The 27,141-nt window shown below is 36.1% G+C and overlaps 2 long non-coding RNA genes across 4 annotated transcripts in view; one reads left to right on the top strand and one right to left on the bottom strand.

The window, feature by feature from the left end:
- The window catches only part of LOC140610451 (uncharacterized), a 194,097-nt gene that overhangs the window by 50,210 nt on the left and 116,746 nt on the right, over nucleotides 1–27,141 (top strand). The gene's annotated exons all lie outside the window — the stretch shown is intronic.
- On the bottom strand, nucleotides 17,954–27,066 carry LOC140610444 (uncharacterized). Its single transcript, XR_012012096.1, has 3 exons — nucleotides 26,954–27,066; nucleotides 25,204–25,294; nucleotides 17,954–18,198 (listed from the first exon to the last, which is right to left on the bottom strand). It is a non-coding gene; the product is annotated as an uncharacterized lncRNA (long non-coding RNA).

The following is a 27,141-nucleotide window of genomic DNA, read 5'->3' as shown; positions in this document are numbered from 1 at the left end:
TACACATTAAAATCAGCTAAGAGTCAAGACACCTAGGACAGAGTCTAGGAAAAGTACCAAGTTTAGGGCATACATGTCCTTTCTCCCAGAGAGTCACAAACATATTAATTTCCTGGCATTAGTGCATGACAGCATGAACTGTAGTCTGAATGAAAATGAAATACAGACTTCTTGGGTCTATTGTCACTTTATGGTTGATTCTTAAAGAATAATTTCTGAATCACCGAGTTGAGACCCTCGTTTCACAGATAGGAAAATTGAGTCTACAGCAAATGTCACAACATGTTCATGATCACCAAAAGCCTATGACAACTTGGGACTAAATTTCAATTCCTGGGGTCTTTATTAGCCCTAGAGTACAAGATGCCAGTCTAGAATATTTTATGTATTCTAAAGAAAATGCTTTTGTGCTGTAAGATATTATACCTTTTTAGGACCCTTGGGACTTTATTTTAAGATAGCTTTCTCATCTCTTACCACACTCTTTGCTCTTCCCATGTACCACCAAAGTATACATTTCCAGTCTTTATATTCACATCTCTTATCCCTGTGAACTTTACCCAGTCAAAACCCCATTTTACATATGAGAATCTTGAAACAAATAGAGGGTGGTCATCCCCTCAATATTACCTAGCCTGTTACACAATTCAGATTAGAAGCTACAACTCCATATTTTCAGTTCAGCCTCTTCCCAATATGCTTCATTTTGCTGGCTGTCCTTTCCATCAGAATCAAAGGAGACTTCCTACCCTCCTCTCTTAAGTAATAGCATGCAACATCATAGCCCCTTTGGCTAATTATTCCTCCTTAGGTCTCTGGCCTGATGTGACAGCGGAGCCCTCTGTCATCCTCTGTTTTCTTATTTATTAAGTAGGCATATGTAATGACAACCTGACTTCCATTTTTCTTAAGAAGTCATGTTTTTCATTTTTCTCCTTAGTTGATATTTAGGGTGCACGTAATTTCAGAATTTTTCTGATCTATGTATGCTGGAAATGAGAGAAAGGTTAAGTGCTATCTCTAGTGCCAAGCTGCTGAGAAAAGCCCAGAAACTCTTATGTTCATAAGCAGGTGTGGAAGATCAAAACATGCCAAAACTCACAGAAAAGATACCTCTGAGAACAAATATGCCCAGACTAGGGATAAAGGCTGAAATAAGAAGCAGATTCCTTCTCCAAATATCCCACTAGTGATCATGGGACGTAAAGTCACTTAAATTGGAAAAAGTTTACACAATCTTGCAAAGGCAAAAGGGATGTTTTGTTTTGATCTCCTTTTGATTCATATGAATATTATTTATTTTATTTATTTTAAAAAATATTTTATTTATTTATTCATGAGAGACAACAGAGAGAGAGGCAGAGACATAGGCAGAGGGAGAAGCAGGTTCCCCACAGGGCCTGATGTGGGACTCAAGTCCAGGATTCTAGGATCACAACTTGAGCCAAAAGCAGACATCTGCTCAACCACTGAACCACCACCCAGATGCCCCTACATGAATATTATTTAATTGAACTTGTGGAAACTAGATTGAACATCCCCCTGTCTTTCTTTTATGAGATGGCAGATATGACATCAATATATCTTAAGTCGGTCATCTAGAGCATAAAGCTTCTCTCTTTATGTTATCGTGTTGCCTCAAAGACCACAACGACTAAATGGGTTTAATATTTACATTGTTCCCATGCCAGCTTGGCCTTTTCAACTGAGATGAGTTTCATGTAGACAGAGAAAAACATATCAAGTGATGGAGATTAGCTTCAGGACACCTTAGTTGCAAGAATTTCCTAAAACATCCTGTGAGGAGCCTTATATATGGTTTTATATGACTAGATTTCCAGATTTTTTTAAAGATACATATTTTTATGAACATAGGTTAAGATAAGTGTCTCTTTCTACTTTATTGTCCCTTCTGCTATACTTTTCTTCATCTTGGATGAGTTTAAGCAAACTTATGTATTTTGGCATTCCATATAAGGGGAAATCTAGCTAAGGATTCATCAATTTTTAAATTAGCTTGATCTATTTATGTCACTGTTAAACAATTATGTGGTATCAGTGAAGGAATAGCTTTCAGGAATACTACTATTGTCCTGGTGCCACTCAAACTGGTGGCATGAAAATTCAGGGCCAGAGGTTCATGTCAAAATAATTCTGTCTTAGGATACCCCAAACCAATAGTGTAAGAGAAAGGAAAGAAACTCGTGAAGCCAGAATTTGGGAGTGAAAAGTTATTCCAATCATCAGACAAATAAAATTTACAGTTACTTCTGAGGAAATGGAAATAATATCACAGTCTTCTCTGATCTAAGAGAAGCAGTCAATTATAAGGTGATACAGAGAAATTCACTAAGAAAGTAGCATAGAAAAATAAATAGGTAACAAATGAGAAAGGAAAATCAAACGATATAGATGAGTAAATTGAGAAATTCTAATAAAATATAATGACAAGTTCTGTAATATGCTACCCAATTATGATTTTAGTGAAAAATTTGCTGATTCAGCTTCTGAGAATACTGTTGGCAGACAGTCTATAGTTGTCATCTCCCAACAGGATTACTTCACTTACAGAAAGTTGTTTTTTGCAAACTCAAAATTCTTACAGGAGTGGCCTTCATTCAGTAACAGGTTAATGTGGGAGGCAGGTCATCTCGTCCCATTTAAGGATAACTCCTGATAGCATCTTTGTCTGCCCTCTCATGTTTCTTTAGCTATCTTTCATAGGTATTGGTCCTACAGACACTGCTTTAAAAACATTTTGGGTACTAAATTTCAACTCAGAGTTTACTTCCCACAGGACGCAATGCAAGTGGAATTGTTTCATTCTAGTAGTGACTCATAAAAACAGATGCTAAGGTGGATTTTACCATCTGGCATCCAATGAGAAACATATCTCTAGCTTCTGCCACAGAAGGGAGTCTATTTGGTATAGAAAATAAGCAAACAAATGAGATAAAATAGAATTGTAAAAATAAAGAAGGTAGAAAAGGAGAAGATGGTACAAAGAACAAATGAGAAAAATGGAAAACAAATAACAAGGTAATAGACTTAAACCTAACTACATCAATTATCATACTAAATGTAAATGTTTTAAATACCTCAACTAAAAGGCAGAGATTGCCAGATTGAATTTTTAAAAAGACCAAGACCCAAGAATATTGGCTCTGTATTGCAATCTTATACACAATTTTGAGTTTTGTACTATAATACAGATAAGTAACCTGGATACTTTGGATATTTTGGGTTTGCTTCATGACATGTTGTCTGTCTAGGCAAGGCTTAGTCTAGGGTTTGTATTGAGGTACAATACAAACTTACTACTGAGGTAAGACTTTCCTGGCTCCTCTATCCAATTCCTCATAATTATGAAATTTTCTAGTCTGACTGATAAAAATAGGCAATATTCTTGGTCTCATTGTCATACAGCTAATGCCTAGAATTTCTTTATCATTTTTACCTGAAACTTACTCCCCATTTCCCTTCCTTTACCCCTGGAAACTGCCTGTTTCTCTAAGTTTGACTATTTTAAATACATCAGATAAGTAGAATTATACAGTGTTTATCTTTCTGTGACTAATTTTATGTAGCACAATCTCCTTCAGTTTCATCCAGGTTATCACACATGGCAGGATTTCTTTATTTTTTTAAGGCTGAATAACATTCCATCATTTTTATATACCATAATTTCTTTATCCACTCTTCTGTCAATGAGCATTCAGGTTATTTCCATAACTTGACTATTGTGAATAATGCTGCAATAAGCATGAGCACTAACATCTCTTTGAGACCTTGACTTTGGCTCCTCTGAATATACGCTCAGAAGTCGATTGCTGGATCATAAAAAAATAATTTTTGAAATTCCTTCATAGCATGCAAAAAAATTAGCATGCAAAAATTTCAATTTTTCCACATCCTTGAGAAAACCTACCATTTGATTTCTTTTATAATAGCCACCCTAACAGGGGTGAAGTGATGTATCATTACGGTATTCATTTGCATTTTCCTGGTGATTAATAAAGCTGAGCATCTCTTCTTATACCTGTCATCCATTTGTATGTCTTCTTTGGAGAACTGTCTTTTCAGGATTTTTGTCTATGTTTTTATTGGGTTATTTGTTTTCTTGCTATTGAATTTATTTTATATTTAGATATTGACCTCTTCTCAGACATGTGGTCTACAAATATTTTCTCCAATTCAGTGGGTTGCCTTTAATGCTTCCTTTGTTGTACAGAACCTTTTTCCTTTGATAAAATCCTGTTTGTCTATTTTTGCTTTTGTTGCTGTGCTTTAGGTGTCATATCCCAGAAATCATTGCTAGACCCATGTCATAAAGTCTTTCCTCTCTGTTTTCTTCTAGAGCTTTTATAGATTTAGGTGTTAAGTTTAAATCTTTAATCCATTTTGAGATGATCAAATCTCTCATTGAGATCACCTCCATTTTTAAAGTCCTACATGAAACCTCCCATGATGTTAATGTTTAGGAGTAACTTCTCCCACAGTGTCAGTGGTATTTTCTTGGACATACTTCCTTCCTTTTTGCTCTTTACCTTTTCTCCTGGTACCAAAAATACATAAAGCAGAAAAATTAAACATTGTCTTTGTCTCTTAAAACAAGAAATGGCAAACTTTAAGTCAGATGTTAAATAATTTAGGCTTTGTGAACCATAGATGGTCTCTGTTACATATTCTTCCTTATTTTGTGTACCAAGTAAAGGGTAAAAATCATGGATTGTAAGAGACAAGGCCATGGGCTATTGTGGAACATGGGCTATTGTTTGACAACGCTGTTACAGAAGGTCACAGTTTAGTGGGGAAAGAAATAAAAGCAAAGAGCTACAATAATGAAAAATAAAAACACGGGGGACAGATCACAGACATGTAACATTTTGGTTGTGCAAGGGAGAAATTATCAGCACTTATACTGAACCTTTTAAGTGTCAGTCCCTGTCCTAAGCACCTTACAATATCACTTTATTTAAACTTTACAGCAAAGTTACAAAGCAGGTATTATTATTAACTCCATTTTATGGATGAATAAATGGAAGCATTGGCATACTATATAACTTGTCAAAGATCACATTGCTAGTAAAAAGAAAATCTTGGATTTGAACACACAGATTTTGTATTTAATTCCTGTTAGGCTCTAATCTAGTTTTTTTTTTTTTAATCTCTTTGTTGCAAAAAAAAAAGTACTTTTTGCAATACTAGTGTGACTGATCCTTTTGAAGTATTCATTTTATTTATTTCCTACAACCCAAGGAATTGTCTAGAGAGATATTTTCTGAGAGTCTTGAATTAGAGGACATCTTTTTTTTTGTCAGTAAGATGTCTTTGAATGGATGTGATCCAAAAGAAAAGAAAAGGAATTGGAAGCTATAATACCTAAAACTAAGAATTCTAAAAATCTAATAAATAAAAACTGGCTTATCCATATACCTCATATAATGCAAAAGAATCCTAGATCTCAAAAAAAAAAAAATCCTAGATCTCATTGATGGCCATTAATAGGGTTGTAAATTTGCTGGGGTTGGGGAAATATGCAGTAACCATCTAATTTCCTATGTCTACATGCTTAAGTCTTTATTTTGACATCTGATTCTTTTGGCAAAAGTAGTATTGGGATTGGAAATTTTCAACCAAAGAGCTAAAAAAGTCACATCCTATATCCAATTTCCATCCTCACCATTTTATCCCATATTCCTCTCATATCCTTCTCTATTGCATTTCTGTGTTTATATAAAACTTGAACCTAAAATAGAGATGCTTGCTGATATAATAACAAACCCGAGCCTTTAGAATTTATAGAGAACTTAAATACATGTTCTTGTTTTATATTCACTTTTTATGTAAGGATAACCTCAAGATTACAGAAATCAAATAAACTGTACAAGATCACACAGTTGATAACTATCAGAGCCACAAATGAAATTCCAGTTCTGGACAGTGAGCCCACTGCATTCTCTATATTTAACATTAACACGTGTGTGGTGCTATGGAGTAAACATTGCTCTCTCATTGTTTGAATCTCAGGTGGACTTGGGAACAAGTCCACTCTGTCATTGAAAAGCAAATAGCATCAAACAACTTTGTGTCCATAAGGTTCACTTTTCTCATCTAAAATGGAAGGATTATTATAAGATACTATTCCATTATATAATGTATACACATGAAATTCACTTAAGAGAAAGTTTACCCTCTTTCCTTCTTTTAAGAAATGTGATTAATTTTATTTTACACATGAAAAAAAAAGTGAGTTAGTAAATGTGATCTTCCTATTCCAAAAATTATTGCTCTGTCCACTAGATGGCGGTGCCTCTACAATCCACAGAAAGCATAAAGGACTGGTACTGTTAATGCCTGGTGGCTGGGGCTCATTTCCTATGGGACATTATTATGTAATTTGGGGAATTATTACATGGCCTTGTGTCACATGTTCCTTGATCTTTCTCCTGTCTTCATAGCATGTTTGAGTGATGAAACATTTGAAGAATAGAGAAAATCACTGTAAATTTATCAAGATTTCTCTATGAGGTCCTGGAACTCTTTGGAATAGTCATACATTGGCCAATATTGCAAATATCCCTTTAAATTTGAGATTAAACCTGACTCTCAAACCCCATGTGTTATTTTCTATTGTAGAATGCTTGGGAGACAGTTGGAGGATTTTGCAACCAGCCATGACATTTTCCCTGATATTAAGTGGGGTCAGATCTTGTCTTTAACACATCCCCACCTGTAATCATTACATTACTCATTGTAATCATTACTTGTTGCTATAATGATCCCACTCTTTTCTGAAAGGCTCATTATTTCTCCAAAATGCCTGCAGTCAATTATGTTTACCAAAAAAGCAATCCACTCAAACTCAGACAACATTTACCTGCTACCTTTTTTTTTCCCAATGCTACATATTTCCACACTTTTTAAAATTTAACTTTAATGTCAGTTCTTTGATAAAATAAAACTCAAAGAAGATGAGTGGCTTGTCCATGATCATGAAGCCAGTAAGGATAATAGCTGGGATTTGCCCCACTGCATAAAGCAAATTTCAGCAACATGCATTCTATATAAAACAAATAAATACATTGAGTATGTAATTTGAGCAAATCCCCAAAACAGACTTGGGCAGAATTCTCAGATGAATGATACACGATTTGTGAAATGAACAAATCTTTTGACTCTTTTTTTTTGTACAACTAACAAATATGCCTTCATGTTTATATGTCAAGCACAGTTCTAGACTCTGATGGTATTTAAATTTGGTCATGAGCCTCCAATCAGAAGACCAGAATATGGGTGCCACTGACACCTCCTTTCAACCAACTCAGGCCCAAAGGATGGGGCTATTTTTATTTACAAAGATTTGGAGACAAAATAAACCACATATAGGTTGAAGGGCTAGAATATCAATGACTAAAATGTACCCTTGTAGATAACATGTTTCCTTCAAAATCATATCCTTTATTGTTATGGATTATTTCAAAGGTGCTGCCATTACTGGAAACCATTGTCTGGAATTGACTTCAGATTCATTGCAATTTTTATTCTAATTATCTAATAAATATGTGATCAATTTTTAAAACTTGGAAAATTTATTAAAAATTCATCTCAAAAAACTTCCCAGATTATATCAAGATAATCAAAATATTGTTGCACTTCTGTCTACTATTACATACATACATAACCAGAACTCTAAAATGGCCACAGTGTAATTTATTGCATAGATACATTACAATGTATTTTGCTATTCCTCGAAACAGAAAAATGAAAGTCATTTTTAATTTTTCACTATTATAGATATTATTGCTCTTACGACCATCTTTGTTTGCATCTTAGTTTTTTTGATTCATACCTTAGTTCTCTAGAAATGCTTAGTAAACAGTTAAAGCAAATGTTAATTTTTGGAGAGTGATCAAAAGAGCTTTTCCTTTGAAAAAAATGGGCCAATTGCTTTGGGATCAAATTCTGATGTGAAAATTTAAAAAGCAAAGATGGATGACAGTGGCTTTATTCCAAAATCCAGAAAAGAAATTTTGCTATGATTTTCCAGAAGAGAGACATTTTACCTTGGATAAACAAAACCCACTGCCTTCTGAATCTATCCCACCCCTTAGTTTATTAAGGGAGCCCTGCCTGTATTCCATAATAAACTGAGACCAAATCATATCTAGAGACAGTTCCCCTATCACTTTCTAACTACTGTCTTATCTGCCAGTTTCCTACCCACATTGTCACCACCAGTTTCTTAAGCTTGCACTTATCCCATAATCCTCTTCTGCTCACTCTCAAATCAGAAACTCCCTTTAATACCCTGCAAGTTTCAGCCAAATTTACTGTTACAGCTGATAATTTTATTTTTTTAGATACTAATTTATATATTTATTTATTTTTAAAGATTTTATTTATTTATTCATGAAAGACACAGACACAGGCAGAAACATAGGCAGAGGGAGAGGCAGGCTCCCTCCCAGGAGCCCGATGTGGGACTCGATTCCAGGACTCCAGGATCACGCCCTGAACCAAAGGCAGATGCTCAACCACTGAGCCACCCAGGCATCCCGCAGCTGATCATTTTAGATAAAATTGACCCCTCTTATGATAAAGAAGCAGAAAAAGTTTAAAACATTTCTGCAGAAAACAATTTAAAACCTCCTTGTATTTTAATTTCCTGCCTATCAGTATTTTAAGTTTGTGCATGTTTATCTTATTTTCCCTGACAGAGTTCTTTCTGAAGTTGTGATTCATGCCTGTATAGTTAGTCTTAATGGAAACCGACAGAATCCCACACAAGTGATATGTGTCCATAAATGTGGCCAAAAAAAGACACTTTTGAAATCTCTTCTTCCATAAGTTTTGTAATCAATTCTCTCCTCCTCTTCCCTGTTCTTATTTGCACCTCTGCCCCATGAATATGGTTCATGACTACTACTTTTTAAGTCCTACAATAGCCATCTCCTGACCTGTCCTATAAACACATAAAAGCCTGGTCTGACCACTGCACTGAGAAATCTGGAAGGGGAAATAGGGCAATTTAGCTAAGTCATAATGAAATTGGTATTTTCTTATCTCAGAACACATATGTACTAAGATCAGATAATATAGCCTATGTTAAAAAGTGATGCCAAATATCTGTCAAAGTCATCATTTCTTCATGAGTTGCTATAGACTGAATGTTTGTGTCTACGGTATGTTGAAACCCTAATCCCCAATGTGGTGATATTTGGAGATGGGGCTTTTGGAAAGTAATTAGGTCATGAGAATAGAACCCTCATGATGCAATTAGTGCCCTTATAAGAAGAGCTAGGAGAGAATTTGCTTTCTCTTTCTCTAGCTCATTTGAGGATACAACGAGAACATGCCCGTCTGCAAACCAGGAAGAGATCTTTCATGAGACACCAAATCTGCCAGTACCTATTTTTTGGCTTCCCAGAACCCATAACTTTGAGAAAAAAAGAAAAATCTGTTTAAAACACCCAGTCTATGATATTTTTGTTATAGCAGCCAGAAGTGACTAAGACATGAACCAATCTACATCTCAACATCATTTAAATGGAAAACTTGGAACTCACACAAAACTACTTAAAATGTTCTGAACTTGAACAAAACATACTCCTCTAACTACACTTGCATCAAAGTTCTATTTCTTTTTTTTTTTTTTGCATCAAAGTTCTATTAAACTGATTAAGGCAGTGCTATATAATGCCTGAAATGAAATGCCATTCTTCAGGCAAGATTTAACATCATGTGGTAAAACGTTATCAACCTATGGCAACAACTACATAGAGTCAACTTGTGCAAATGTTCAGGGAAAGATGAACATTAATATATTAATATAATTATTATATAATATATGGTTATTTATATAGTTAATATAGTTAATATAATATATGCAGATAGAACCACTGGAAGAAGATATGGCAGAGACTGGAAAAGGCTGGTTGAACTGGTTATTAGAGCTTTAAGGTATCATAGACTTAGCTTAAATCTTAATTCTGTTACTTATCAGCTCTTTGACCTAAGGAAGGATATTCAGTATCTTTATTCTCATTCAAAAATTTGAACAATTATACAAAATTTACAATTATTATAGAAAATAATTCATATAAATACCTATTATGGGCTGAATTATGTTCCCTCAAAATTCATATATTGAACTCCTAACCCTCAGTACCTCTAAATATGTGTGCATTTGTAGGGTCTTTATAGAGGTGATGAAGTAAAAATTAGGTCATTACAGTGGTCTTTAATCCAATCTGTTTAATGACCTTATAAGAAGAGGTGATTAGCACAAAGAAACATTCAGAGAGAAGATCATGGGAAGACACAGGGAGAAGCTGGCCATAGACTAACCAAGGATAGAAGCCTCAGAAGAAACCAACCCTGCGAACAGCTTGATCTCAGACTTGTAGCCTCCAGAAGCAAGAGAAAATACATTTCTATTGTTTAAGGCCTCCGCTTTGAGGGACACCTGGGTGGCTCAGGGGTTGAGCATCTGCCTTTGGACTGAGAGTGTGATCCCAGGCAGAGGATTGAGTCCTGCATTGGGCTCCTCGTGGGAAGCCTGTTTCTCCCTTTGCCTGTATCTCTGCCTCTCTCTCTCTCTCTGTCTCTCTTGAATAAATAAATAAATAATCAAAAAAAAAAAAAGACCCTTGCTTTGATAACTTTGTCATAGTAGCCCTGGGAAACTAATGCGAATATTAAGCCCAGTATCTAGCACATAGTAGGCTTCTAATAAATGTCGGTTGTTTTCATTTATATACTAATAATATAGCATAATAAAAAATACATTTTAAAATATTATTTATATGACAAGTAACTAGATATGGCTTCATGCTTAAAATGCGCTAGATGAAATTTTTCTCAAATGCGCTAGATGAAATTTTTCTCAAATTAGCCACTTAAAGAAGCAACACATACATTTGCATTGAATATTTGGTTCAAAATATTGCCAAGGTAATGGAACATATTTTACTGAACCCTCATCTTTCAAAAAAAAGAAAAAGAAAAACTTGGGAAGGCCTCCAAAGCCTAGAGTCCCAGCCAGGTATGAAGGTGAAAGCAGTGCCAAGCTCTTCCTGTCAGAAGAAGCTGGTGTTGCTCTGTCAACAGAAGTGATGGATAGAGTGACCAGGTCAGAGCATGGAGTGAAGAAGCTATAATGGATGGGCCAAAGACTTGTTGAAAGAAAAATATTGCCTCAAGAAAAAACAATTCAGATGAAACAGTCTTTGCTAGGACACGGCTTTTACCACACCCTTGGCTAACTCGATGTTCTTCATTCCGAACTCCCCATCTGATCTTAGCACTCAGTCCACACCACATCTTCATTGCTCACCATGCTGGCCCACACCAGTTTAAGCCTGACCAGTGTCCCTGTCATATAGTTTAGAGCATGTATGTTGAAAGGCACTCACAGTGTGTCAGCAACAATGAACCCCTGAACCTCAGAGAGAAATAGCTAAATTAAATAACATAGTAGGAGGCAGAACTGAGATTGGCATCTTTTAAGATGCCTTTTAAGGAGGTCTAGGACAATAGTCTCTCAGTGATAAGATATATAAAGTGTGTATCTGGAAGGTAAAAGCTTGAAGGGTTAAAAATAAATCTAGTACGAAGGTATCCTTCTTGGAGACATAACAGAGAAGAATGAAAGTCTTTTATTTCTTCCCATTTCTTTCTGTTAGGGGAATATAATAATTACCTTTCCCCTTCCCACAAGACTGTTATCAGATTGAAATGAGAAAATACATACAGAAGTGGGCCACTTTATTTTAGGAAATATTGGAATTAAATGGACAATTATTGGACTCTGGTGTCCTCTGTTCCTTTCTGGGTATTTGAGACCTGTAAACTGAATCTGCCATTATGGTGTTTTTTCTTAGAGTCTGTAAGCTTCAGCTTCCTCATCTGTAAAATGAGAGGCATAACATATTTTTTTGCAAGGTTTTGTGAAGATTAAATGAAAGAATTGATGTCATGTCTGGTATTTAGGTGCTGCTCAGTTATTCTAATGTCCTCTCTCCTCTGCATACCTATTTTCAAGCACATTTCTAGACTCCATCTTTCTACAAGGAAATATGTCTCCACAATCTACTTTTCCCCTCTTGTTCTTCTCTATCTACTCCGGAGGGTATTCAGGAGTACCACAGTGATCACTAACATTCTTTGGAGTGAATCTTGGAAAATATTAACAGCCACTTTATGGATTCAAAACTGACCCTAAGAGGTGTTCCAGTATTTTGTTGTGTTATTTGGCTTCATATTTTCCCCACTGCATTTTACTGCCTACCGTGTTGGCAAGTGATATGGAATAAGGAAAAAATAAATCTGAGGCCAAAGCATATACTGGAATCAGTCACTCATTTTAGGTAGCCTGAGGCTGCATCTATAATGTGCCAAAAAAACCAATCTATTCAGAAAGAAAATCTCTCAGGCTGCTTATTTGCCATCAGGTGTCTAACAATTAACCTAATTCAATGAAAGCAGGGCCTTCATTTCTTTGTCATCTTCCCTTTATCGTTTCATGGATTTTGTATGGCAATGACAAGCTCTGTTGAGTCATAAAAAGGGGAAATTTAACTGGAAATTTGATTTCCATTATCTATGTTTTTAACTGGGTGGCTTAGAAGAACCAATAATTTCACTTGTGTGTGTATATTAAAGATTTAATATGAAGCCACAGTCTAATTATTTCCAACATGAATTTAGCTATGTTATAGTAAATCAGGGAAATGAAGCATGCTTCATAAATTTTATCACTATTAAAATAAAGGTCACGTTCAAAGGAGGGGGGCATGAGCTGGAAATTAATGCCTGATTTTAAATGTTTAGGGATTAAAAATTTAAATTGCACAGCTCAATTCTGTTAATATTGAAATGCATAATTTGAAACACTGGCAGATTCAATAAAGAGGATTCAAATGAAGGAGTAAAAGTTTTAAAATTTCCTCCGACTGATTGTGAATGTAAATCACTTGGAAAGCTCTTTAATAATGCAGATTCCCGGTTCCCATCCTGAGATTCTGATTCAGTAATCTGGCACTGGGGCATTGATAAAAGCTCCCAAGAGTTTCTAAGGATTACAGTTAATTCAATTGCTAGTGCTCATCTAATTTGCTCCCTGCCCTCCCTTCTGGCTATCACCAATATCTGTGGCCATTAGATGCTCCATGTCTCAAAATCTTGCAAGGAACTTTACCCTTAATTATAGGGATTAAAAAGTCTCAACTTTGTAGCACCTATTACTGGATATCAAATTGCCTGGGTGCTTGATGTCAAATACAAATCCAGACGTGTGAGAAGGGAATCTATTCAGAAATATTATTGCCACAGGGCAGGAAAGGAACACCAGGAATAGAAGAATTTCTTTAATGATTACTCTTTTCTAGGATTATAGGGCTTGAGTAAAGTTCAACATTTTCATTAGCCAATCTTGACCTTGTAACCCATTCAACAATTATTGAGCTACTACCATGTTCCTGAAACTGCCTTTTCATTCTGGAGTCCCTGCCATCAAGAATACTAAAGCCTAGTAGGAGAGACAGGAAGGTAAACAAAGTTGCAAAAAATGTAATTAATTTTATAATTCAATAAGGTTCCCTTTTCCTTCCTTTCCCTTCTCTGGTGAAATGAAGAGAAAAACATCTATTTAAGACTTTTGGTATCTCATGCTAGTCTTCACTCTTCCCCAAGAGTTGTGACTGGTCGCAGAGCTTGCAAAGGGATATGGGGTATTTTCGTCACTGAAAGAGACCATGTTCTCTGTTCTGCTTGTGACCATGTGATAATCCTCTTTGTAAGACCTGGGAACTTTCAAGAAGTCTATGGTTTCCCAGCCCTATCCACAAATGTGTGGCCTAGTCTGCCTCAACCTGGCAATGGCACTAGGAAATCAGATCTATCATAGATTGTTCTCCATAAGATCCATCAGTAAAATAGCCTATATCTTTTATTTAAATAATAAATTTATTTTTTACTTGTGTTCAATTTGCCAACATACAGAATAACACACAGTGCTCATCCCGTCAAGTGCCCACCTCAGTGCCCGTCACTCATTCACCCCCATCCCCCGCCCTCCTCCCCTTCCACCACCCCTAGTTCGTTTCCCAGAGTTAGGAGTCTTCATGTTCTGTCTCCCTTTCTGATATTTCCTACCCATTTCTTCTCCCTTCTCTTCTATTCCCTTTCACTTTTATATCCCCCAAATGAATGAGACCATATAATGTTTGTCCTTCTCCGATTGACTTATTTCACTCAGCATAATACCCTCCAGTTCCTTCCACGTTGAAGCAAATGGTGGGTATTTGCTGTTGGTGGGAATGTGAAATGGTGCAGCCACTCTGGAAAACTATGTGGAGGTTCTTCAAAGAGTTAAAAATAGATCTGCCCTATGACCCAGCAATTGCACTGCTGGGGATTTACCCCAAAGATGCAGATGCAATGAAACGCCGGGACACCTGCACCCCAATGTTTCTAGCAACAATGTCCACAATAGCCAAACTGTGGAAGGAGCCTCGGTGTCCATCAAAAGATGAATGGATAAAGAAGATGTGGTCTAAAAAAAAAAAAAAAAAAAAAAAAAAAAAAAAAAAAAAAAAAAGAAGATGTGGTCTATGTATACAATGGAATATTACTCAGCCATTAGAAATGACAAATAGCCTATATCTTTTTAAATCATGGTTTCCATTATATCACTGTGTGGCAGTAAATGTTTAACAATTGCTCTCTAGCAGAAAAACAAGGTGTGTTTGTATGTATAGTGTATACATGTTTAGTGTATAGATGTATAGTGTTTGAAGTTTTCTTTGGTGAAAATACTTCTACCACATTTGATTTCAAGCTACCAAAAAAAAAAAAAAAAAAAAAAAAAAGTCACTGACTATACCATGGGGTGAGATATTCACAATCAGCTCTGGCTACCTAGGAGGGGTCAGCTCCAATATATCATTGTCTGAGATTTTGAATTCTAGAGGGGAACTTCTAGAATTTATATTTTGAATCGAGAGGAGAAAATGGATGCTATTGGGGAAAATGGATGTTATTTTTCAGGTGTTCTAAACTCCCAGTTAGGCAGGTCAGACTAAGTTCCAAAGGTCAGAAAGAGCATCACATTTGATGTGGACCTTCAACAATGTAGGAGACAACTTGGAATTCCAGAGGGGAGGGCAAGGACATACTAGCATAAAAGACTTATGGGAAGCAATTCAGTGGGCCTAGAATTCAGTAGGCAGGACAGCCGGGGTGGCTCAGCAGTTTAGCGCAGACTTCAGCCCAGGGCCTGATCCTGGAGACCCAGGATCGAGTTGCGTCAGGCTCCCTGCATGGAGCCTGCTTCTCCCTCTGCCTGTGTCTCTGCCTCTCTCTCTCTCTCTCTCTCTCTCTCTCTCTGTGTATCTCTCATGAATACATAAATAAAATATTTAAAAAAATTCAGCATGCATATTGGGCAATAGTAAGAGATGAAATCATGAAATTGACTTCCATTTTGCTTATGAAAAGTTGACTTGCCATGTGAAACAAGAAGACACTTTCCTTTTATTAACTTTGCTAATGTCTAATACTAAAGTTATTCATAGAATGAGACCCCTTTTTGTAAGGAAAAATAACTTGGCAAACATCCTGAGCCTAGCATGTGCTGCTATGAAGGTACAGAACAGGATTGACCCTCTCTCTCAGCAATGTAGACTTGTCCATGTGATGCTGTTGTAGGTGGGGGAAATGAGAAGGTCAGAAAAAGAGTGAGAGATGGGCTACTGATGAGGAAAAGCTAGAGAAAGAAAGCCAGAAGTGAAATGGATCAGAAAGAACAGAGAGGCTTTCTCATGGTGGAGCTAATGCCAGAATGATGACTGATTCTATTAGGAGCAAACATTTCTTAAACACCAGGACCAGGCACCATTACCAACACTTTATGTTCCTTAATGCCTTCACGGTTCACAGTTACCCTAAGAGACAGTTGTTTCTACTTATGCCAGTTTCCCAGCTGAGGAATGTCCTGATAAGTTGAAGAACTTCCTCAAGGTTATCCAGCTCTTTGTGCAGAAGCTTGGATTCAAAACCAGCCAGAGCACACACTTCACCACTCTGCCATACTGCCTCTCGAAAAGGACATTCAAGAACTGAAATGACTATTACAGATTTTATATTGCTTGATGTGGGTGCATGTGTGCGTGTGTGTGCAAACCCCAGTTCTTCTTTAAAACCCACTGTCTCCCTCAATTTTTTATGATAATTGATACATTTGTTGTTTGTTTGATAATTTCTGTGGAAATTAATGTAGAGGCTGAGTTGACACTGTGAGATCCAGAGGCTGAAACTAAGAGAGAAAGGGATTTCTTGAAAACCATAGCTTCCCCTACTTTGGAAATTCACTGGAAAGGTCAAGATATTTGTGTATGTGTGGATCATGAAATCCAGGTACTCTTATCTCAAAGTGATGTGATGGAGGAACCCAACAGACATCTGGTTATGCACAATTTAGGTTTCATCTTGCAACTGCTGATGAGACTCTGGATGAAAGGGATCTGACCAGATCTACTTTTTAGAATATGCATCATGATGGTGTGATTGACCATGACAGCAGAGTATATGAATAGGAGTAAAACTGTGAGGGAGGACTCAGGTTAGGAGATTTTTGCAAGAATTTTGGGCAAGTCATTTTGAGGAACTAAATCAGGGCAGTGACAGCAAGAATGCATTGCAGAGCAAGGACTTAAGAAAGGAGTTAGATAGAATAAATAGGTTTCAATAAATTATTTGTTTTGGGAAAGAGAGACAATCACCTAAATTTAATACCTGGCTTAGACAATTGGCTAGTCAATGGCAACTCTTAAGGAGGGAGACAAGAGATAAACTTAGGATGGTAAAATAAGTTAGATTTTGAAATGTAGGAATGAAAATCCTATGGAAACAGGTGAAATGTCTGGTACACAATTTGATACGGAGGTATGAAGATATGGAGAAGTTCTTCACAAGTAAAATTTAGGATTGTCAGTATTTGTAGAAGAGGTAAGCATGTAATTCTGTGCCTTCCAATATGGTAGTCACTACCCACCAACAGTGCAGAAGGGTTCCCTTTCTCTACTTCCTTACCAACATGTGTTGTTTCTTGTGTTTTTGATTTTAGCCATTCTGACAGATGTGAGGTGGTATCTCGTTGAAGTTTTGATTTGCAGTTTCTTGATGATGAGTGAAGCTGAACATTTTTTCATGTTTCTGTTGACTATCTGTATATCTTCTTTGGAGAAATGTATGTTCATGTCCTCTGCCCATTTTTAATTGGATTATTTGGTTTTGGGGTATCAAGTTATATCAGTTCTACATATATTTTGGATACTAATCTTTTATCAGATATGTCACTTGCAAATATCTCTCCATCTCACTGTTTATTTAATTAATATCATAGCCTTCCAAATTCTTATTGTGTCAATAGGAAACTTGTAGACAGTAACATGTGGCAGTGAGAGCCCGGGGGTCTGAAGATCTGAGATTCATTTCAGCTGTCTTATTTCCTCCATGGTCTTGTGCAGCAATGCAAACCATTTAACCCCTTGATTAAAAAATTTTTAAAAAATAACCCCTTGATTAAGGAAAGAAGAGCATCTGGCACAACTTGGTAGATTGGAGAATTTACAAGTCTTCTACACAGATAAACTTCTCCATCTCATCCATAATAGAACTTCAGGACATTCAGCTATTTTAGCCTAAGGTTAACCAGTTGCATTATTATCAAAGTATTTTCAGAAGTCATTGAAGATGGGATGGAAAGGGCATGGGCTTTGGAATGATACCAGTAATTTAGCTTAACTTTCTTCATCTGTAGATGGAATTGATATCTATCTTATAGTGATATCACAAATACAGCAGAAATTAATGTAAGCATATGGTGCTTTAGTTGGGATGAAATTGACAGAAACACAGCTCAAACAAGCTTACACAAATGGGAATTTATTAGAAGGATACATGAGTAATCTTTCAGATGAGTTGGCCAACCAAACTTCCAAGAAGCAGAAGTCAGAGCAAGCCAGAGACCACATGACTGGAAACAGGACTTCCTCTCTCACTGTCTTCATAATGACATTTAGGCTAGGTTGACTCCATTTCTCCTACCACAAGCTTGCTTTTCCATGTAGCAAGGCATATATGTCCATAAACAGCTTCCAGGCTCACACCAGCATCATGTCTTCTCTCTTGCACCTGTAGTGTGAAAAATTGTAGGGAAGATTTCTCATTGACTCATTTTGAATCAGATGCAGTCATACTGTACAGGTAGGTTAGATAGGGCAGATATTTTTTAAATATGTTTTAAAGAAACAATTCACAGAAGTAGATGCAAAAGGCATATCAGTAAGTGTTTACCACATCTGGAATATATTGTCAGTGCTCAGAAATAGGTGATGTAATATATGCAATGTTTGGAGAACTTCATGTTCTTATTAAATGGAGTTGCTGATTAATGATCCATGTTCTAATGTCAGTACATTTATCATTACTAAGTTGATTAAATATTAAGTTTTCTCTATTAACAAAGGGGTATCAATACTTTATCTTAAAAACAGTGTTGGAAATTTAGTGTGGAAACAAGCTAAGCTTACCCCTGTTCTCCACTGAAAGTCCAACAAATACGAAGAAATAGGAATCACTATCAAGTAGAGTTCAAAGACTCAGGTTTATTATTGATTGAACAATATATATATATCCCAAATATATAGTTCCTGAAAAACTTTATCAGAGGGCAAGCTTTCAAGATGAAAACAAAAAGGCATTTTCACTCCCAGCTCGGAAGCCCCTAGGTGAATTCTGCAGGTATTATATAACTCCTCTGCCAGTAAAATATTGCAAAGCTGCAGAGAATCTGGATGTGCTGACAGAGGTCTGATCCGCGTAACATGCAAAGAAAGAAAATCGTAAATAAGGTCAAGGAGGAGAGCAAAAGAGCATAGACATCCAGTGAGTCTCAGTTCAGGCTAACACAAGAGGCCAGGAGATCAGGACCATAGCCTCTCTATACTATCTCTATTCTCTTTTTAAATATATCCCAGTGCAGGCCAGATTATTTGCTCCTCCTTCCTTGGGGACCACAGAGAAGCAAGAGCTCCTGCAACCCTTCCTTGTAAGGCAGATGGATTGTCAGAAGTCCCTTCCTCTATGTTATGATGCAGAGATACAAGGAAAGGAGAAGAAAGGAGAAGAAAGGTTTCCCCTAAAACAGGTTTTTGACATTCACTTTTATCCTAAAACATGGAAGAACTTCTGATCCCACTTTCCCACCAAGTTCTTTCCAGCCAGTGTAGGATATTCACATCAATGTCTCTCCTGCTCCTTCCAGAGTAGGCTACCCATATTACTGTGAGGAACCTTTGTATCATGTGCCAAATGTAGAGACACCTTCTGCCACCTGGTCTCTTTCTCCAAGGCCATTGAGTTCATCTCACAATGTAGGTCATGTTTTCCTATAGCACTGTTCAGTATGCCCGAAAGATCACCCCATAAAGTACATGTCCTTTCTCCTTATTTTCACTGAATTACATTGTCAAAGACGCAAGACTGCCTTTTCTCCTATATGCATATCTGAATTTTCAGACCTCTCCACCACAGAATGAAGAGACAGCACTATGACATTCTTTAGAAAAAGCTTCTAACTGCTTCTTGAGAACCTAAGTCAGTGCTTATGTAACTATTGCTTACTTTGGATTTTTTAAAAATATTTTTTATAGATTTTATTTATTCATGAGAGACACACACACACACACACACACAGAGGCAGAGACACAGGCAGAGGGAGAAGCAGGCTCCATTCAGGGAGCCCAACGTGTGACTGGATCCTGGGGTCCCCAGGATCAAGCCCAGGGCTGAAGGTGGCGCTAAACCACTGAGCCACCAGGGCTGCCCTGGATTTTAATCAGTGGTAAATCTTGCCTCCTTGGTGACTGAGTTGTGCTTTCAAGGATGGCCATCCCAGCTTTGTCTGAAGTTGAAACTAAGATTGTATGTTTTAAATGTATGTTTTAGTCCATTCAGGCTTTTATATAAAAACACCATAAACTAGGTGGTTTATAAACAGCAATTTAATTTTCCTAGTTCTGAAGCCTGGAAAGTCAAGATCAAGGTGTGGACAGATTCAGTGTCTGATGAGGACCTCTTTCCTTCTTGGTACACGCTTTTCTTTGTGTCTTCACATAGCAGAAAGAGGGAGGGAGCTCTCTGGCACTTTTTTTATGAAAGCGTTAATCCCATTCATGAAAGCTCCATCCTCATGACCTGATCACCTGCCAGAGGACTCACCTCTTGAGTACTATCACTTTGGGGTTTAGGATTTTTACATATGAATTTTGGAGGGACACAAACATGTAGTCATTAGCGGTGCATTCCTTTGAAACTTGCATATATATATTTCTCCAAGTTGTAATTATATAAAGCTGAAGAATTGTTTATGTTTGGAAAATGAATTTAAGATATATCTTGCTTTTGGTGTTCATTAGGTAGATGTTTATTCTGTAAAACAGCAACATATGTAAATATAAGAAATACCAAGAGGTTTACAATGAGTTCTCCAGGGGCAGTGGTGAAGTGCAGTGGACGTTTTTCCTTGGCATTAAGTGAAATACTTCCTAGGAAGAAAACTCTTTTAAACTTGGAAAGTGAGACAAAGGTGGTAGTGTCAATTCAGAACGTAAATTACTTAAAAAAATTTTTCCAAGTGTTTATAAACAGAATCTTTCATTTTTATCTCAATTACTAACGCAAATTATGCTCAGTGCTAAGAATCTGAAAAAATATAAAAAGATATAAGGGATTAAAAAATCTCACATTACTACTTTCTTTCCCACATATGACCAGAAAATAAGATTTTCTGATTTTATGATTATAATGGCAAGATTTTATGATTATAATTTATTTTTCTGGGTTTTATAGAATCTGTATTTCCCCTTTGTGCTTCTTATTGTACTATATTTGAAAGTACATAGCCAGTTTTTAGTTCTACTAGTGGGTGTGTTTTTGTTTTAACAAAGTCCTTCAGCCTTTGTCTGATTCAGATGAAATTATACCAGGACTTAACATAATCATTGTTAATTTATGTGGGATTAGGGAGTTAAAGAATAATTCTAAATTAATTTATTTTAAATTATGAATTAACAAGTGATTTTAGTCATTATTTAATAGATTTAATAATTTCATTTATTTATATTGGTCCTATTTTCTTATTACATTGCTATAATTTGCATTTAACATTTATAATCTACCAATAAACATTTTTAATATATAACATTAGTCCCTGTAAATTATTTTTATGATTTTGCAATTTTGATTATTTTTCAAGAATTCCACTCCAGAATAAATCCATGCAATAGTCAATTGATATTTCACCAGGGGCCCAAAAACACATTTAAAGGACAGCCCTTTCAATGAATGGTGTGAGAAAACTAGTTTCCTATATGCACAATAATGAAATTGATTCATCTCATTCCATATACAAAAACTAACTCAAAATGGATTGAAGATTTAAATGTAAGGCATGAAACTATAAGACTACTCAAAGAAAGCAGAGGGATAAAGGTTCCTAACATTGATCTCAGCATTGATCTTTTTTGGATATGACCCGAGAACACAGGCAAGAAAAGCAAAATAGACAAATGGAATTCCACCAAACTAAAAAGCTTCTGCACATCAAAGGAAATAATCAAGAGAGTGAAGAAACAACCTATGGAATGGGAGAAATATATGTGAACCATTCATCTGATAAGTGGTTAATAACCAAACTATATAAAGAAGAGACAACCCGATTAAAAAAAGTCAAAGGATGTGAATAGACATTTTTTTTTACAAAGAGAGATAGCAATAGGTACACAAAAAAATGTTCAGCATCACTTATCATCAAGGAAAGGCAAAACAAAGCCACAGTGAGATAGCACCGCACAACTGTTAGAATGGCTAATATAAAAAAAAAGAAGAAGAAAGAAAAGAGAAAAGAAAGAAGAAAGAAAAAAGAAGAAAGAAAGAAAAAAGAAAGAAAGAAAGAAGAAAGAAAGAGAAAGAAAGAAAGAAAGAAAGAAAGAAAGAAAGAAAGAAAGAAAGAAAGAAAGAAAGAAAGAAAGAGAAAGAGAGAAAGAAAGAAAGAAAGAAAGAAAGAAAGAAAGAAAGAAAGAAAGAAAGAAAGAAGAAAGAAAAAGAAAGAAAGAGAAAGAAAGATAGCAAGAGTTGGGGAAGGTTGGAGGAAAGGGAATTCTAGTGTACGGTTGGTGGGAATGTAAATTGGTGCAGCCATTACATAAAACAGTGTGGAGGTCCTTGAAAAATTAAAAATAGAACTACCATACAATTCAGCAGTCCAACTTCTGGGTATGTGTCCAAAGAAAATTAAATTATTATCTCTAAGAGATATCTGCACTCCCATGTTCACTGTAGTGTTATTCTCAGTAGCCAAGATATGGAAACAACCAAACGTCATTTAATATATGGATGGATAAAGAAGATATATATATATATTTTATATGTAAAATATATGTAAATATTAATATATTATATAATATACATATATTTGTATATCATGTAGTTAGTTATATGTTGTATATTTAAATATGTTATATATTATTATAAAACATTTATATATAAATATTTATATATGTGATGAAATATTATTCAACTATGAGAAAGAAAGAAATCCTGCCATGTGTAACAGTATAGATGAATCTGAAAGACATTCTGTTAAGTGAAAGAAACCAAAAAAGAGAAAGACAAATACTGTGTGATCACTTATATGTGGAATCTAAAAGGTAAAACAAAACAGCTTGAACTCATAGAAGCAGAGGGTAGAACAGTGGCTACCAGGGATTGGGGTGAGGGTGGGGTAAATGGGGAGATGTTGATCAAAAGTTACAAAGATAATGAGTCTAGAACTCTAATCCATAGACACAATGACTATTGTTTATAATACTGTATTGTATGTAAAAAGCTACTTAGAAAGTAGATCGCAAAAATTCTCATAACAAGAAAGAAAAAATATAGCTATGTGTCATGATGGATGTCAAGATTTACTGTGGTAACCTTTTTGCAACATATACAAATGTCAAATCATTATGTTGTATACCTGACACTAATATGTTATATATAACTTCCATCTCAATAAAAAAGCATCATCCTGGCATATAAGTTGACAAATGTTATCAATAGCATATTGCAGAGGACCTAGAAAACCCACATGTACAAGTCAATTTGATTTCTGGCAAAGGTGCTAAAGTAATAAAATGGGGAAAAGAAAAACCTTTTAGCAAATAATTCTGGAACAAATGGATATCCATGTGGAAAAAAATGAATCCTCCACTTACACTCAAAATTTAAACTGAGTTGGATCAACTATCAGAACATGAAAGCTAAAATTATGAGGTTTTTAGAGAAAAAATATAGGAGATTATCTTTGGTAGGAAAGATGGAGACTAACCAGGCTTTGGAGGGTCAACTGACTCCACAGCTTCATGAACAAGTAGCTGCCTTGTTGGAGAGGACTTAATAACCTACAGGGCCACTCCTGATCTTCCCTCAGCTAAGTGGAGTTCACAGTTGGAAGATGTTCCAGTTGATGGTTTGACTTAACTCATGGATGGATCCATAAAAAATAAAGCTGATGGAGTACACTGGGCTACTGTAGCCATCTGCCCCCAGCTCTGCCTCTTCCTGCAGTGATCTCTCCAGATTTAAAATACTTTACCTGCTATCACAGTATCCTAGCAGGTATGTGTGGAGTCGAGAATGGGAGAAGTGGACAGCCTTCTTCACCCTCTGCATGGCTGTTTGAGTCATATTGGGCCTAGAACATTTTTTTACTCAGAGATAAAGAACCCTCACAACCCATGCTAGACTTTTAGTCTTGAAAGGAACTACCTTTCTCTCTTCCAAGTTTGGTGTGTATACACCTGTGTTTTGCTTAAGTGTATATATCAATGGGGCTCTCGTGCAGGCCTCCAGTTCTCTGTATTTTACATTGCACTAGAGAGATGTAGCATTTCACTGACATGAAATGGGGTCAGTGCAGCTACACTGCCTGCATCAAATGTGGAGTGGGTCTGCTGGGCTTGGTGACCACTGCATTTCAAGGACTAAGTGTTGTGCACTCTCCTCTCCTGTTGTAAGTAAATGGGTGGGACCATTTAAGCCTGGTGTGTGTGTTGTCTGTTTTCAGTGAAATCAAATCTTTTTCAGGTCTCTTCCCTGGGTGGCACTTACCTGCCTGTTAACTTAGGCCACAGAGCTTAGCCACCCAGTGAATGATGAAACACTTTCCATAACTTAATCTAGGCATGGATGAATCATGAAGATAATATTCATGAAAGAAAGAAATATAAATCAGCTTTTATCAGCTTAAAATATATCTGCTTATTAGAATTAATAATCTGCTCACCAAAAGATATTTTTAAGAAAATAAATAAAAAGTCTCAGATTTCGGGCAGCCCAGGTGGCTCAGTGGTTTAGTGCCGCCTTCAGCCCAGGGCCTGATCCTGGAGACCCAGGATTGAGTCCCGCATCGGGGTCCCCGCATGGAGCCTGCTTCTCCCTCTGCCTGTGTCTCTGCCTCTCTTTCTCTCTCTGTGTTTCTCATGAATAAATAAATAAAATCTTAAAAAAAAAGTCTCAGATTTGAAGACATTTATAAGCATACATCTTATTTATAAAAGACTAATTTCCAGGATTTACAAGGAACTCCCAAACTTGGTATTACAGAATTCAACAACACAATTTAAAAAATAATAGGATATTTTTTTAAAAAAGAACAATAAGTTGTTTTAACAAACCCTTCATAAAGAAAGTACATGCATAAACAAATGAAAATTGCTTAACATCTTTAGTTATGAGTGAAATTCAAAAGAAAGCCATTATGAGATACCAGTATGTATGTACCAAAACGTCTAAATTTAAAAATATAAATAACACCAAATTTTGGCAAACATGAAGAGCAACCAGAACTATATTAATTTATTAGTAGCAATTTAGAATTTTATAACCACTTTGAGAAGAGTTCTGGTATTTTTTCATAAAATCAAACACAACTACTCTGTGACATAGAAATTCCCTCTTAAGCATTCGCCTATAAGAAATGTAAACATATTCTCAAAAGCCACAAGGAAATTGTACACAAATGTTCATAACAGCTATATTTATCATAAACCAAAATTGGAACTAGGGACATGGATAAACAAACTTCTTTACCTGCACAATGGGATGCCATTCAGTGATAAAAACGAACAAACTTATGACATAAGCAACAGGGAAGGATCTCTTAGAGAAGGGAAGAAGTTTCCTGTAATAGATAATAGAATAGGATAATTGTGATTTCATTTACATGAAGTTATAGAATAGGTAAAGCTTATATAGCCTCCCAATGACAGAGTACATATTTTGTGATTCCACTTATTACCAAACAGGCAAAGCTAATGTGAGTTGGAAAAATCAGAACAGTAGTTGGCTCAGTGAGGGAAGGCTTGAAGGGAATGGGCATGAAGGTGATGGCAATATTCTGCATCATGACAGGGGTTTCAGTTAAATCCCCGGTGCATGCCCTTGTCAAAATCAGTAAAAGTATCATAACATTTATTCACTTCATTCAGTATAAATTGTATATCTGAAGACAAAACACTCTAAGCAAATACTGAACAGTAGTTAATAATATGCATTCTGCAGTATTTAGGGGCACTCACACAAATGTCAACAGCTCATGTTCTCATTCATTTGGGGAATATAAATAATAGTGAAAGGGAATATAAGGGAAGGGAGAAGAAATGTGTGGGAAATATCAGAAAGGGAGACAGAACGTAAAGACTGCTAACTCTGGGAAACAACTAGGGGTGGTAGAAGGGGAGGAGGGCGGGGGGTGGGAGTGAATGGGTGAGGGCATTGGGGGTTATTCTGTATGTTAGTAAATTGAACACCAATAAAAAATAAATTAAAAAATAAATAAATAAATAAAATAAAATGTATCAAAGAAAACATGAGTTGATGGATGGATAGGGAGAAGAATAGATGCATAGAAGTGTGGTAACTATAAAAAAATTCTAATGATGGGATCAAAGTATCATGCATGTGACGGGCATTTTAGCTTTGATCAATTGTACACATGTTAGAAACCTTTACTAAAATATTGGAAATATTCAAGAGGGTTTTTTTTGGTGTTTACTTATATAATTTTTCTTGATATTCAGCAGACTTTTGATTAATATATGTAAGCATTCGGAGTGCAGTTAAGTTTTTCTCACTCCCATCCGAACTGTTATTCTCATCCAGGTGTTCTGGTCATGGCTTCAATTATCTCTAGACTGCGTGCTGGTCACGTGTCTTCTACACCTCTTGCTTCTCAGTCATGACTTCTGTCTCCTTCCCCATTTTCTTCTAGGCAGCTTTGTTATCCAAAAATGACAGTTTTATTTTCTGCATTATCAATTCTTACCCTTTCTGGTCCCAATACCAATTTGAATTTAAATATTTTTAATTTTTAATTTCAGGCTTTCTTTTGCTTACTCAGCTCCCTTTTCAACTCAGCCTGCTTTTCAGCCCGTTTTCTCTTCAACACAGTGTGTGTGTGTGGTTTGTTTTCTCCTACAACTTTTTAAAATCTTATTTCAGAGTTAACCACCACCACCCCAACCACTCCCACCACCACCACCCCTGGCAAAAAATTCTCCTGCTCTTCATTACACAAAGCAGATGCTTTTACATTTTTCTTTTGCTTCATTTATAGAGACTTTCAAATGGTATTTCTCCTGCATCATGAATATAGTAACACTTTCTTTTTCTTATTCAATATATGTTTTAAGAACGCTGTGAGAATGTTTTGAAGGATTCACACAAATTTTGATGATAGTTATAACTAGAGCCAGTAGATGCCAATAACCAGCATAATCCTTGCTATATGCAAAATAAATCAATGTCCTCTCTGACACTGATAATAGTTCCAGACACTGACCATTTTGCACGTGGAATATCTCATCTCCCACATGAATGCCTTCTCATGAGGCTTCCTGGGGAAACGCCACAGCTCTCCAAACCTGATCTATCTAAATTTGCAGCAGCCCTCCCCCACAGAATGAAGAGACAACACTAGGATATTCTCAGGACATTCCTTTAGAACATTCAAAGATTCTAACTGCACCT

This window comes from Canis lupus, chromosome 2, assembly GCF_048164855.1.
Source record: "Canis lupus baileyi chromosome 2, mCanLup2.hap1, whole genome shotgun sequence".
Lineage (NCBI taxonomy): Eukaryota > Metazoa > Chordata > Mammalia > Carnivora > Canidae > Canis > Canis lupus.
The sequence above is the reverse complement of the archived record's forward strand: the minus strand, read 5'-3'. Positions and strand labels throughout refer to the sequence as shown.